The sequence below is a fragment of the Canis lupus genome, chromosome 30, assembly GCF_011100685.1.
Source record: "Canis lupus familiaris isolate Mischka breed German Shepherd chromosome 30, alternate assembly UU_Cfam_GSD_1.0, whole genome shotgun sequence".
NCBI lineage: Eukaryota > Metazoa > Chordata > Mammalia > Carnivora > Canidae > Canis > Canis lupus.
The window spans coordinates 16,968,525-16,984,190 of NC_049251.1; the positions used below are offsets into that span (position 1 = coordinate 16,968,525).

At 37.6% G+C, this 15,666-nt stretch overlaps 1 long non-coding RNA gene across 1 annotated transcript in view; it reads right to left on the reverse strand.

Annotated features, from left to right (window-relative positions):
• LOC111093281 overlaps window positions 1–15,666 on the reverse strand; it is a 69,945-nt gene that overhangs the window by 1,909 nt on the left and 52,370 nt on the right. The window contains exon 3 of the long non-coding RNA XR_005381651.1: window positions 4,899–4,941. This is a non-coding gene — a long non-coding RNA (uncharacterized LOC111093281). The remainder of the gene's footprint in view (window positions 1–4,898; window positions 4,942–15,666) is intronic.

Genomic DNA, 15,666 nt, shown 5'->3' on the forward strand with positions numbered 1-15,666 from the left:
TCATGAATAATTTCTCTGTAGCATGTGATGCTACCAATGGTGAAACATCTTTTAAAATTGAAGTTCATCCTCTCAAATTCTGCTGCTGCATTATCAACTAAATCTATGTAATATTCTAAGTCCTTTGTTGTCATTTCAACAATCTTCATAGCATCTTCATCAGATTCCATCTCAAGAAACCACTTTCTTTGCTCATCCATATGAGTAACTCCTCATCCATTAAAGTTTTATCATGAGACTGCAGCAATTCACTCACATCTTCAGGCCCCACTTCTAGTTTCAGTTCTCTTGCCATTTCCACCAAGTCTGTAGTTACTTCCTTCACTAGTCTTGAACACCTCAAGATCATCCATGACAGCTGGAATCAACTTCTCCCAAACTCACGTTAATGTCAATATTTTGACCTCTTACCATGTATCACTAATGTTCTTAATGGCATCCAGAATGGTGAATCCTGGGGTGCCTGGGTGGCTCAGCCAATAAAGTGTTACCTTTGGATCCAGGTCATGATCCCAGGGTCCTGGGATCAAGCCTGACGTTGAGCTCACTACTCAGTGGGGAGCCTGCTTCTCCCTCTCCTCTCCCACTCATGCTCTCTGTGACTATCTCTGTTGCTATCTCTGTCTCTCTCAAATAAATAAGTAAAATCTTAAAAAAAAATTTGAGAACGGTTAATCCTTTCCACAAGGTTTTTAATTTAATTTGCCCATAATTATCAGAGGAATCACCACCTATGACAGCTATAGACTTATGAAATGTATTTCTTAAATAACAAGATCTGAAAGTTGAAATTATTCCTTGACCTATGGGCTGCAGAATGGATATTGTGTTAGTAGGCATGAAAAATACTAGTTGTACATTTTCATCAAAACTCAGGCGACCAAGTGCATTGTCAGTGAGCAGTCATATTTTGAAAAGAATCTTTTCCTGAGTAGTAGGTCTCAAGGGTGGGCTTAAAATATTCAGTAAACCATGTTGTAAATAGATGTACTGTCATCCAGGCTTTGTTGTTCCATTGATGGAGCATAGGCAGAGCTTGCTTAGCATAATTCTTAAGGACCCTAGGATTTTTGGAATGGTCAATGAGTATTGACTTCAGCTTAAAGTCACCAGTTGCACTGACCCCTAACAAGAGAGTCCTAGCTTGTCCTTTGAAGCTTTGAAGTAAGGCATTGACTTCTCTCCAGCTACGAAAGTCCTACATGGCGTCTTATTCCAATAGAAGGCTATTTTGTCTACATTGAAAATCTGTTTAGTGTAGCCACCTTCATTAATTATTATAGCTAGGTCTTCCAGATAACTTGCTGCAGCTTCTACATCAGCACTTGTTGCTTCACCTTGAATTTTTATGTTATGAAAACAGCTTCTTTCTTTAAACCTTGTGACCCATCCTCTGCTGGCTTCAAATTTTCCCTCACTTCTCTCAGCCTTCATGGAATTGAAGAGAGTTAAGGCCTTACTCTGGATTAGGTTTTGGCTTAAGGGAATGTTATGGCTGGTCTGATCTGCTATTCAGACCACTAAAACTTTCTCCATACCAACAATAAGGCTATTTATCTTCCTCATCATTTGTGCATTCACTAGAATAGCACTTGTAACTTCCTTTAATTTTCTTCCTTCGCATCCACAATTTGGCTGTTTGGCACAAGAAGCCTAGCTTCCAACCTATCTGAGCTCTCAATATGCTCTTCTCATTAAATTTAATCATTTCTAGCTTTTCATTCGAAGTGAGAGATGTGACTCTTCCTTTCACATGAACAATTAGAGGCCATTGTAGGGCTATTCATTGGCCTAATTTCAATATTGTTGTCTCAGAGAATAGGGAGGCCCAATGAGAGGGAGAGAGATGGATGAATGGCAGGCTGGTGGAACAATCAGAATACACACAGCATTTGTCAATTCAGTTCACTGTCCTATAGGGGTGCAGTTAATGATGCCTGAAGACAATTCCAGGAGTGACATCAAAGATCACCGGTAACAAATTAGCACAGCAAATACAATAATAATGAAAACACTTAAAAATATTGTGAGAATAATTAAAATGTGAAACAGAGATATAAAGTGAGCAAATGAGGGCAGCCCTGGTGGCTCAGGGGTTTAGCGCCACTTTCAGCCCAGGGCCTGATCCTAGAGACCCGGAATCAAGTCCCACGTTGGGCTCCCTGCATGGAGCCTGCTTCTCCCTCTGCCTGTGTCTCTGCCTCTCTCTCTCTCTGTGTCTCTCATGAATAAATAAATAAAATCTAAAAAATAAATAAATAAAGTGAGCAAATGTTGTTGAGAAAATGGCTCTGATAGATTTGGTTGCCACAAGGTTGCCACAAACCTTCAATTTGTAAGAAACACAGTATCTGCAAGGCATAATAAGGCAAAGTTGCACAAAAGGCAGTAAAACAAGGTATGCATATTATCTCATTCATTTCTTTACAGTAGTCTTATTGAGAAAAAGATACTAAGGTTCAGGAAGATTAAACAACTTGCTGAAGGCCATAAAAGAAAGGCAACAAGAATTGTTTCAGAGTTCTCTCACTTCAAGGGCCATGCTCTTTCTCCATCCACACTACCATCTCCCACACCTAAGAGCCTCAAGAAAATTTAGAAACAAATTTATGAAACTGTCAGCCAAAAGTGTATAATCTTTTGTACCTATTCCATTCATTAGAATAGATCCTGAGATTTGTTTTTTGAGATTCCAGAGCATTACAAAAGATGTAATGAGAGAGGAATTGGGGTCTATTAGAGGACACATTTCTATTATACAATCTTGTTGCACTTTACTAAAATATGGACTGTATGTTGGACAGATGTTGGACAGCACTAGGGAATTAATCAACTCATTTTACATTATTGTTTTAGTTCCAAAAAGTCACTAAGATGCTCAGGAAAAAGTCAGATATTGCCAAACATAAAATTAGATAAACATACTTGTAAATAAAATAGAATGGATTGTGAAATGCTGTTTGGTCAGTTCTTATTGCTTGCCATCTTCTTGTTTCCTTATTCTTATCATCCTGCTCAAAGCAGCTATGTTCTTCTAAAGGGCAGGTCAGGACTCCCCAGGTATTGTTTTGTTGATGGCTTTAGATTGCTCATTGTGAGTTTCAAGAACAATCACACAGAGTGAAGAACAAGGATTTACTATACTGTAAACTTTTAAATTGGGAAACACAAAACTTTCCCCCCATTATTTATATGTTAAAATTCAAACACCATCAAATGCAGATCTTAGTTGCCTTACTGACACACTTAAAAAGTGAGTTATGGGGGGATCCCTGGGTGGCTCAGCAGTTTGGCGCCTGCCATGGCCCAGGGCGTGATCCTGGAGTCCCGGAATCAAGTCCCAAATCAGGCTCCCTGCGTGGGGCCTCCTTCTCTTCTGTGTCTCTGCCTCCCTCTCTGTGTCTCTCATGAGTAAATAAATAAAATCTTAAAAAAAAAAAAAAAGTGAGTTAGGGGAAATAAACTAGGGAAGATGAAAAATGAACCAAACTTGAGTCCAATTTCATGAGGTTCTGACCTTTACCTGATCTTGTGGGAAGCTCTGGAGCATAATTTATACCTCAGGGTTTATCCAGCCTTGAGTGAAAAAAGCTGGTGTTTCACATTCTGGCACCAATCAATTGCTATATTTCCCGTGGGCAATTCTGAATTTCTGTCAATCGTGGCAAAACAGTTTCTTTGGAAGCAAAGCAAACAGAAGCTGGGAGATGGCCCCCAGAACAGATCAAAAAGGATCAGAGGGCCGTGAGTGGTACACAGGCAGCATCAGCTTTGCCAGAGATCATCTAATCTATAGTTTGCAACTCTTTCACTGTGGGTTTGACTCTCCTGATCAACAGACAAAAGGTCTACAACAACCAGTGGTGGAGGAAGAGGCTCTTGGTGACTTGAATTGTTTGAATAGCCTACGAAATTTAAACAACCCTGTGGTCCAAGATTCTAGGGGACTCAGACTGATAGGAATATGGTCTTATGTCCTTACATAGCATAAAAAACCTTCAGGCAGTTTGGTCACTAAAAATATACACTGTTTCACCAGAATCACAGGAAAGGCAAAACATTATCTCACTCAGTCCTTATCTTGAGATGCTTACACTAAAGTTGGGTAGATGAAATTCACACGCATGAAACAAGTATGAGCAACACCAACACTATATAATTAGAGACTGTTGGCTTCCGAGAAAAGAGAAATAGACTCCCTTTGGCTATGACTTTCCAGAGACCCGCAGTATGAATGGTGAATCAGGTCAGATCAAGCCCTTGCATGCAGTCATTTAACCAATCTAAGTGTGCCAGATGACAAGCCTGTTAGGGCTGACGGCTGGCAGAACAGATCAGAAGACAGTGCGATGAGTACAGTGATAAAGGGTGCACTTTGGGGGATTTTGTGGGTGCTGTTAGTATTTTTTAGTAGAGAGCTCAATTACTGTATTTCATTGAATCTAAGATACCACAAATTGTAAGATTTGCTATTGTTTTATTCAGCATTAAGAAAGAAAAAACCCCTTCCAGTTAAGCAATGCAAACACCTTCAATTGTAAGACATATCTCAATCACTAAGGTATTATAATGTAAGATAAATGTTCATTTAGGAGCACCTGGGTGGCTCAGTCAGTTGAGCATCTGCCTTCTTCTCAGGTCATGGTCCCAGAATCCTGGGATCAAGTCCCACATCGGGCTCCCTGCTTAGCCAGGAGCCTGCTTCTCCCTCTCCCACTGCCTGCTACTTTTCCTGCTTGTGCTCTTTCTCTCTCTTCAAATAAATGAATAAATTCTTTTTAAAAAATGTTCATTTTAGAATTGATAAAATGAGGCTGCAAGAGATATGATTTGGCTTAACCCTTTGTTTGGCTGTCTTTTGCTTTTTCAGGACAAACAGAAGAGTGCTCACTTCTTACCTTCTCTAGCACTTAGTCCTGTCCATGTCAGTCTCTGTATGTCCTAAGGGAAGAAGAAGAATGGTAACAAGAAGACCTTTGGTTTCTATCCCTTACTCTAACAGAACTAGCTCAGTTGTATAGTGGAGGCCAATGATAGTATTTGAAGCAGTAGCTAATATGGATCAGATGTTTAGTATAAATTCAACACTGGACTATTTCTTTACACCCATTACTTAATTCTTAATCCACTGAATAAAGATATTAGTATATCTATTTTACTGATAGGTAAACTGAGATTTAAAGAAGGTAAGCGGGACACCTGGGTGGCTTAGCAGTTGAGCGTCTGCCTTTGGCTCTTGGCGTGATCTCAGGATCCGTGACTGAGTCCCACATCGGGCTCCTTGCAGGGAGCCTGCTTCTCCCTCTGCCAATGTCTCTGCCTCTCTCTGTGTGTTCTCATGGATAAATAAATAAAATATTTTTTTAAAAAATAAAGAAGGTAAGCAATGCCTAAGGTCATACAGCTGCTAAGTATGAGCTGAGACTGGAATGCAGGTCTGTCTGCTTCCCAGGTTTTTGCTTTTAACCACAATGCCAATACGTGATTTGATAAGACCTGATTTCCTGCAAAGGAGAAAAAGGTATTTCACTGCAGTCAGCATTTGCCAGTAACATATTTTCTTAGGGATCTTTCAGAAAGTAAAACATGGTTATACCAACTAAAGAGAAGAGTGAGTGACCCACCTTAAATTATGACTGTATTTCTGATGTCACTCTTGCATAACCAGTCTTTACACAGTCTTTGCGAATTATACTGCTGGATAATGAATTTTAAATTGCACGTCTAAGTAGACTAAGAACTCTATAGTTAGTGGGTTATATTTAAGTGACCACAGAATAGATAAGGTGCACAATTAGAGAGCCCATTCCTTCCAAACCCCTAATTTGTGTTAGGATATTCAATTACCATTCTCTATGTGCAGGCATGAATTTTGATCTAGTAGCAATGAAGTCAGGCCCAGAAGTCTGCAGGTTCAGAATTATTTACCAGCAAGTATTACTTAACCCACATTTGACACAATTGTTTACGTTCACAGATAATTTTGGGTATCTGAATTTAGAAGAGTTTGGCTAAACCTTGATAAACCTGTGGTAATAGAATTTTTTGATAGAAATGTCAGTTTGCTTGCATCTTAATGGGGTTAGTCTCCTCATTGTATAAACTGAACCCGGGATTCTCAAACTTTTGGGTCTTAGGACCTGTTTACACTCTTTAAAAAACATTGAGGACCCCAAAGAGCTTTTGTTTATGTGAGTTTTATCTATCATTATTTTCCATATTAGCAATTAAAGTGGGGAGATTTAAAAAGTATTTATTAATTCATTACATAAATAACATATTTCATGAAAATAACTGTTTTCCAAAGCAAAAAAAAAGTTTCATGAGAAGAGTGGTGTTGTTTCACATTTTAAAAAGTCTCTTTAATATCTGGCTTAATAGAATACAGCTGAATTATCATACCTGCTCCTGCAGTCTTTTATGATAAAACATGTTATGTGACCTCTGCTGAACTTCAACATTCACTCATGAGGGCATGAAGGTAAAAAAAGGTAAGTATCTTGGTATTATTATGAAAATAGTTTTGACTTCATGAACTTCCTGTAAAGGTATTGAAGACCTCTAAAAGTCCTTAGATCACACTTTGAGAACCACTGAACTGGAGAAATTCAAGTTCAAAGCTACAAGTAAAGAGCTAAAATAATATCAGGTAAGATATTTTCTAATGACCAATATTCTTTAAGAGTTTTTGTCAACATTTTTTTTAATAGTGAAAATACATTTGACATTAAACAGACCATTTTAAACATTTTTAAGAGTACGGTTCACTGGTATTAAACGTATTCACATTGTTATGAATCATCATCATCATCTATATCCAGAACTTTCTCATCTTCCCAAACTGAAATTTATACTCATTAAACAGTAACTCCCACTTTCCTTTTTCCCCAAGCCTCTGGTAGCCACCATTCTACTTTCTGTCTGTATAAATTTGAGTATTTGTAGGTATCACATCAGTGGTACGTTATACCTCTAAGTAGAATTATACAACATTTATCTTTTTGTGACCAGCTTATTTCACTTAGCACAGTGTCTTTAAGGCTGATCCGTGCATTTGTCACAATTTCATTCTTTTTAAAAGCTGAATAATATTCCATTGCATGTGTATACCACATTTTAAAAATCTGTCTATCTTTTAACAGACATTTGGATTGCTTCCACCTTTGGGCTATTGTGAATAATGCTGCTATAAACATGGATATACAAATACCTACTCATGTCTCTGCTTGCAATTCTTTTAAACATCTACCCAGAACGGAATTGCTGGATCATATGTTAAAGTCTATGTTTAATATTTTGAGGAACTGTCTGCCATATAGTTTTCTTATGTCAAGATTTTTACTACTACTTATTTTTTGCTAAAAGTTCTTTGCTGTTGTTTGCTTAAAATTTTTTTGAGTATAGTTGACTGAAACTTTTAAAATACATTATTCATAATAATGAAAAATTTTTAAACTTTCCTTGGATTTTATTCAATAATTTTTAAACTTTCCTTGGATTTTATTCAATAATTAACAAAACCACTCAATGAATAGCTCATGGATTTGTTGTATGATATAAAGAATTATGAGTTCTCTAGATGATAGCTTTCTCATAGCCCTAGCTTTATTTTTTTTAAAGATATTTATTTATTTATTCATGAGAGACACACACAGAGAGAGAGGTAGAGACAGAGGCAGAGGGAGAAGCAGACTCCATGCAGGAAGCCCCACATGGGACTCAATCCTGGGAACCCCCCAAGATCACACCCTGAACCAAAGGCAGACGCTTGACCACTGAGCCACCCAGGCGTCCCACCCCTAGCTTTTAAGAAGCTCTCAAACTAAAGTAGAACATACAAGTTAAATTCTCCTAGCAAAAGAATATGGGTAAGCAGTGGGATACAGCAGTGAACATAATTGAGTCCTTTCCCTCAAAGATGAGCTATAGCTTATCATGAAAATTCTGAAATGGTGATCTTCAGGTGGTCTGAGGGCTTTCTGGTCTGTCAGAAAAATCAACAGTTCATTATTATGCCAAGGTCTATCCTTCACCAGTGGTGCAAAATTGGACAGCCTTGAGAGGGAGTTCCAGTAATCTGTATCCCTGTCCACTCAAGAACTTAGGGAGACATATCCATGAAATGCTAAATACCTATACCTGCCAACACCCAGAACTCCAAGGGCCAGAGAGAAGTTTCTGGAGTTTCTTTCTAGAAAGAATAGAGGAACAGGAAAGGATAAAGAAAAGGAGAAAGTTTGTCAGAGGGAAGGAATAGGCAGTGTTTCCTAGATATGTTTGTGCTCCCTCTACCTTGAAACTCTAGACTTGGTGGTCTGTATAGTTGAATCTAGGCTGTGATATACTCTCAAAGGTCTGGGCAGATGGAGGATAGGTTGGGCTCGACTGACTGACTGCCCACTTACCCTTCAAGGAGTTCCATGACTAAGTAGCAAAAGGATTCATGGCAGAAATTATCTTTACCTGGTAATTGTGGTAGAAAGTGTTAAAATTATCCAGCTATTTCTTCCTCTGCATCCCACTGCATTCTTCTTCTCATACTAACCTTCCTTTCCTCTCAAATTATTACTTGCTAATATGCAACTGGATATTTGAGGGTGATGAATTTTTTTGTGCAAATAATCTGCAGTAATTACCTATGTCAAAATATCCCAGTTCAAAACAGATTTGCCACAGAAGAACTTTAAATTAAAAAATAACAAGATTCATTTACATTTATTTCTTTTAAGTACAAAGTCAGCAGCAAATTTGTATGAATTCCAGGAAGGTGAAAAATCATCAAATATGAAATCCATGATTTCTGATTTGGTATTCTTCTGAACAGTAAGGAAATAGTTCCCAACACTTAATAGATTCTATGCTATGAGAGTTATCATTACAAAACAGTGAAGTGGGGCAGCCCAGGTGGCTCAGCGGTTTGGTGCCTGCCTTCTGCCTGGGGCCTGATCCTGGAGTCCCAGGATTGAGTCCCACGTCAGGCTCCCAGCATGGACCCTGCTTCTCCCTCTGCCTGTGTCTCTGACTCTCTTTCTCTCAAGAATAAATAAATACAATCTTTAAAAAAAAATAGTTAAGTGCTCCTTTGACGATTTATATACTCCAGTGAAATTCAGTTTTGAATCTGAACACAAGGAGTACATTGGAATGGCACAAAAACTTCCCAAGGCTTAAAAATATGCATTAAAAAATCCATAGAGGGGATCCCTGGGTGGCTCAGCGGTTTAGCACCTGCCTTAGGGGCAGGGCATGATCCTGGAGTCCCGGGATCGAGTCCTGCGTCTGGCTCCCTGCGTGGAGCCTGCTTCTCCCTCTGCCTGTATCTCTGCCTCTCTCTCTCTCTCATGAATAAATAAATAAAATATTTTTAAAAAATAAAATAAAAAATCCATAGAAGAAGCCCTTGATTACTTATTTTTTCTCCTGAAAGATACACTAATGTTACATAGAAGAAGAAGAAGGAGATATTGATAGTGATAAACACTACAAAGCACAATGCAGGAAAAACAAAGAATAGTCTTATATTAGAATTAAGGTAAAGAATACCACAGGAAAAAAGTTGAAATACATTCTATAATATCAGTAAGATTCACAACTGACAATATAAAATGTGAGCACTTCACAGGTTATTGTTAGAGACTATGCGTTTCACTTTTTCTCATGTATCCCTTGATACAGAGGATGATTCTAAGTTTTTGATATGGTCTGTTTTGGTTATTCAAGGCCAGGCTATAAATTGATAGCAATTCTGTTGGCTATAACATCCACCAGAGTGGTAGGAGAAGCCATTCTCACAGAAAAGAGTGAAAAAGCAGTTGAAGCAATTTAGTGTTAGAATCAATTGTGATGGAACGCCTGGGTGGCTCAGCGGTTGAGCGTCTGCCTTTGGCCCAGGGCATGATCCTGGGATCCAGAATGGAGTCCCACATCGGGCTTCTTGCAGGGAGCCTGCTTCTCCCTGGGCCTGTGTCTCTGCCTCTCTCTCTCTCTCTCTCTCTTTCTCTCTCTCTGTGTGTCTCTCATAAATACATAAATAAAATCTTAAAAAAAAAAAAAAGAATCAATTGTGCCATAACAAAAAACATGTGAGTTGGGTCCAGGTGTCAGAACATTCCTACATTCATTATTTCAATAACTATTGAGTGTCTGGTATGGACCAAGCACTGTGGTAGGTGCTGGGTATACAATGGTGAATAAAATAAACTCCTTAGTAAGATTTATTTCTTGCTGTTCCAATTTTATTAATTTTGTAATGACATTGGTTTGGCTTTTGTGCCAATTATTAACTATTGTCTTTTACCTCCACACTCACCCTTCTATACTCTTACTGTGTGATGCTAGAAACACATTTCTGCTTTGCCAGTTTCTATTATGTGCTTCTTACTGGAAGTGTCAGAAAGAGACTTAAAGACTGGAAGAGCTGAAGGGATTTCTTCCTTTTTTCCTGTCTCTTTCTTTCTTCCAAGATTTTATTTATTTATTTGAGAGAGAGAGAGCACTCACACACAAGCAGGGGGAGGTAGAGGGGCAGTCAGAGAGGGAGAAGCAGACTCCCCACTGAGCAGGGAGTCCTACATGAGTCTCCATCCCAGGATCCTGGCATCATGAGCTGAGCTGAAGGCAGACACTTAACTGAGTGAACCACCTAGGCAGCCCTCTCGTTCTTTCTCATGGTACCCTTTACTTACTTAATCACCCTGGCTGTGTCACTTTGCTATAGGAGCAGCCCAGCTAGCTACATAGTCCTGTTCATAGTCACAGTTTAACACTTAAGGAACCAGCCTCATCACAGCCCCTCAGAGACCCCAGTGCCAGCTGGCCAGTACTCTTTCTTAGAGTTCTGGGTTCCAGTTCTGTGGAGCCCCTCCTTGAGTTAGGGACCCCAGCACCAGCTAAACAACACTCCCTTCTGAGGTCTGGTATTAAATTCCTTGGGGCCCCTTCCCAAAGCTTCTAAGTTTTAATTATTCCAACCACTTTCCTCTTTGTTTCCCAGTTCTGGGATGGAAACTCATTGCAATGTATCTGAATCTATTTATTTACATCTATATTTTGTTCTAATATAATATATCTATCTATCTTGTATCTAATCTTTATATTCTTTTTCTTTTTCAATTCTTCAATAATTAGTTAATAATTCTTTAATTCTTTTGGTTAGAATAACTAGTGGCTTCTGGCTCCTGATTGAACACTACTGACAGTTTTAATTTGTTTTGTAAATTCTCTTTTACATATCTCATTTTGTTTTTTTTTTCTCATTTTAAAGATTTACTTATTTATTTATGATGGAGAGAGAGAGAGAGAGAGAGGCAGAGACACAGGAGGAGGGAGAAGCAGGCTCCATGCCAGGAGCCTGACGCAGGACTCAATCCTGAGACTCCAGGATCGCGCCCTTGGCCAAAAGCAGGCACTAAACCGCTGAGCCACCCAGGGATCCCCTTTTTTTTCTCATTTTATAATAAGTTCTTGTCTTATCATAAACACGCCAGCACAGAAAACTCTTGTATTTTTTTCTGTTCTTTATGTTTTCCAGACCGCATTTGGTATGCCATGTTCCTCTCATTACTGTTGTCTTTGCTGAGTATAATACTTGCATAGTTGCTTTGTGTTTTCTTTTATCTTGTTCATGCTTAATATTTTTTATAAATTTTCTTTTTATCTTGCTCATCCATAACATGGACAATTCTCTTCTAGACATGTTTTACTCTGATATAGTATGGGTAAATCTCCCTTGGCATCCTTTCTGCCTATCTAACAAGTGTTTGTCTTTTTCCTATAGCTATATAGCTTGAGGATTCATATCAGGAACAGATTTATTAAGATCTATGAAATTAGAAATAAATGCATTATATTTTCTTATTATAGAATCTCAAAAATTGTTACATAATGAATTCTCTCTCTGCTGGGCTATTTTCTAATTTCAGAAGTCTCTCTACATCTATGAATTATGCTGAGCAGAGTATGATAATGTTTTTATTTTAAAATGAACAAGTAAGGGAAATTTGTATTAGATGTATAACTAAGTACTGTTCATTAAGAATTTTTTAATTTTGGGGCACCTGGGTGGCTCCTTCAATTGAACGTCTGCCTTCAGCTCAGGTCATAGATCCCAGAGTCCTGGGATCGATGGGGCTCCCTGTTCAGTGGGGAGTCTGCTTCTCCCTCTCCCTCTAACCCTCTTCCCTACTTATGCCCTCTGTCTCTCAAATAAATAAATAAAATCTTAAAAACAAAAGGAAAAAAAAGAATTTTAAAATTTTATCTTTTAGAGTACAAAAATAATGTAACTTCCAGATTAAAGAAGAAAAACGTATCTTACCACCTTACTTCTGTAAAGTCTCTGTAAAGTCTCTGCTCAACAAAGACCTTCAGTATTGCATAGTGAATGTCCAAAACAATCAAAGTCTTTTTGAGGGCATTTGAATTAGAATCCTCAGAGAAATAGTTTGGTAGTAGTAGGAACAGCAGAAATAAATAGTATCTAAGTCTCCTTAAAAGAAGAGTACCAGAGTATTGAGAGGTTAATGTTGTGTTGATGATGACAATACAGCTTAATGTCTTATATTTTAAGAATTTCCAATTCTGGAACTGCGTGCTGTTCCTACAAGCCGTGTTATCTCTCAATAAACCACCATTACTTAACATGATTTGAAACTTAAAAGACTATAACTCATGACTTGTTTCTGGTTATTTACTATTATACATAAACAGCCTTTTACACATAGCTTTAATCTTCTGTTGAAATATTTCCATAGAATATACTCTTAGTTGTGGTCTTAATGATTTCAAGAAATAAACATTATAATTTTTGCTATCTATGTTGCCATTTTACTTTCCAAAAGAATTATGGGAATTTATTAGTAAGATTTGAATAAAGATTTTACTACAGACTCATGTGTTAATTTTTTATGCTAATTTTATAGGCACACAGTTGTACATCAAAGACTTCTTAGTTTGTATATCTTTGATTTATAAATATTGTCAAGAAAATTTTTGATGAACTTTATGCAAACCGCAAGTCCATATACTCTATGGACCAGCAGATACAAATTCAAAGCTGCAAGTTAATGATATTTGAGTCAGCAATGTATAAATCTTAGATTGAATTCTATTATTTGTGCACTTGAAAACAAAGACCTGATTAAACATAAACCACAGTATGAGATTGACAGGCTTCTGCTTGGACTAGACATGATCTCATCAGTGCTTCAACAAAAGACTACTCTTCATTGCATTAATTTTGATGTGAGGATTAGGTTTTATTCTCTTTTATTTTGGTCTTAACTAACAGAAATGAAGAGAATAAAATTATTGATCTCAGAAATTTTTTGCTCCTCAGACCAATTTCCCACTTGAACGCATCTATAATTGCCAAAATAATGCTTTTGTATGCTTCACTATCATATAGCTGTCGCTTTTTTTAAAAGATTTTTATTTATTTATTCATAGAGACAGAGAGAGAGAGAGGCAGAGACACAGGCAGAGGGAGAAGCAGGCCCCATGCAGAGAGCCTGACGTGGGACTCGATGAGGGTCTCCAGGATCACGCCCTGGGCTGCAGGCGGCCCTAAACCGCTGCGCCACCGGGGCTGCCCTAGCTGTCACTTTTAATAGGATGTCTTCAGATTTTATGGCGGTCTTATGAAGGAAAAATCCTCCAATTTTGTTTTGATGGCTAAGGCAAATAGACAGAAAGCCTCAGTTAATATTTGTTCTTGGAACTACTCTATAGTTTCTCAAGATTATCTGTACCAAAGTGGAAAAGGTACTGTGGAAGGATTCAGCCAAGATGGCAAACTGAACTTCTTTGCCCCACTTTACACACAGAAATGTTAGATTTAAAAAAAAAAACAAAAACAAAACTAATTTGAGGAATATATACCCTAGCCCAAAATCAGGGAAAAAATTCTCCAGAAACCTTTAGAGACACAGCAGGGAAAAGGAGCTAAAGCTTTGCCATTCATAAGAGGAAACAAATTAACCTATGCATTTGGTTTGGGCAAATCTAGGTATGGGACTTAAGGTGCTGGGCATGTAGGGAGCTGTAAAATTACTACACTGTCCAAGAGTGGGGATCAGGAAAGCCCAAAGGCCAAGAATTGTTGCAAATGTGAGCCAATTTGCCATGGATGGAAATAGGATGACGTATAAATGAAAGAGACTTCAGGTACTACTCAGAGTGGGAGTTACCCTAAATGTGGACTGTCTAAAGCCAAGAAACAAACATAAAAATGTGTGAAATCCATACAGTTCAGACATAAGTAACAATGAAACAATCCCACACAGAGGCTTTCATCACGCTTCTGCTCATGAGACACCATATAATTCTAGTTGAACAGAAACTCTTAGATAGAAAATATAAAATCCATAAAGAGTATCTTTATGTTTGAGCTACATTTTATTTTTTTTAAAGATTTATTTATTTATTCATGAGAGACACACACACACACACACAGAGAGAGAGAGAGGGAGAGAGAGAGAGAGAGAGGGGCAGAGACACAGGCAGAGGGAGAAGCAGGTTCTTCACAGGAGCCCGATGTGGGACACGATCTAGATCCCAGGATCACAGCCTGAACCAAAGGCAGCCACTCAACTGCTGAGCCACCCAGGCATCCCTGAGCTACATTAAAAAAAAAAAAAAAAAAAAAAAAAAAAAAAAAACCACCTAAGTACCTCCTAGTGAAATGGGAGAACATTAATGAAAAAATCTTCTAAAACTAACAGAAGATTGACTAGAGAGGAAAAACAATCAGGTTCTTTATCAGCAAATATAAATGCCAGAAAACAGAATAATATCTTCAATGTATGAGGCTTCATTATGGCTGTGTGAATACATATTTTTACTTTCAATAATTGTCAAAATAAAAATCTGTACCATGATTAATTATCATTGAATAGTAAAGGCAAAAGACTTTTTCAGATATACAAATGCTAAGAGGGGTTTATTATCAATAGATACTTGATGAAAAACACATCAGAGAATATACTTTAGCAAGAAAAATGAATCCAGAAGGAAGAGTGGACCTGGAGAAGAATCATTGTGTGACTTTCAAGTTTTCTCTGGAAATACATTTCTATTCAATGTCAAATATTATGTTGATAGACAAATTCTTGCCTCTGCAAATTTTTCCAGTAGACACTGAAGTTATAACAGTCATGAGATGGATCAAAAATATTTGGTTTTGTTAACATAATGCCTAGACTTGTACCAGAAGTATTATAAAAACTTCAAAATGAAAATTATACATTCACACAATCATAATTAAGCCTATAGCTGGGGTCTGAGTAAAAAGAAGGGTCACCTTTAAATTTGGACTTAACTGTTATCAATACCAGTAGATGTTAATACCTAAAGTGAGATGGAATTCCCAATACTAATCAAGAATAAATGACCTCAGTCCCTAAACATCTTAAACTTGGGCTGATGTGTGTCTGTCCTCACTACCTTTGACTTTTTTATAACCTTTCAGCCTCTTTCTTGAATTAAAGGGTTTAAGGAAGACTACAATCTTATTACTGTAAACCTATATTTCTGTGGTTGTAATGGGCATATTAGCAGTTCTGAGGTTGACCTCAACTTTTCAATACCTTATCATTTGATATCTCATTTTGAACATGTTATTTTCTACTTGCTTCTGCCATTAGAATTCTTCTTTGTTTGAGGTCAGGT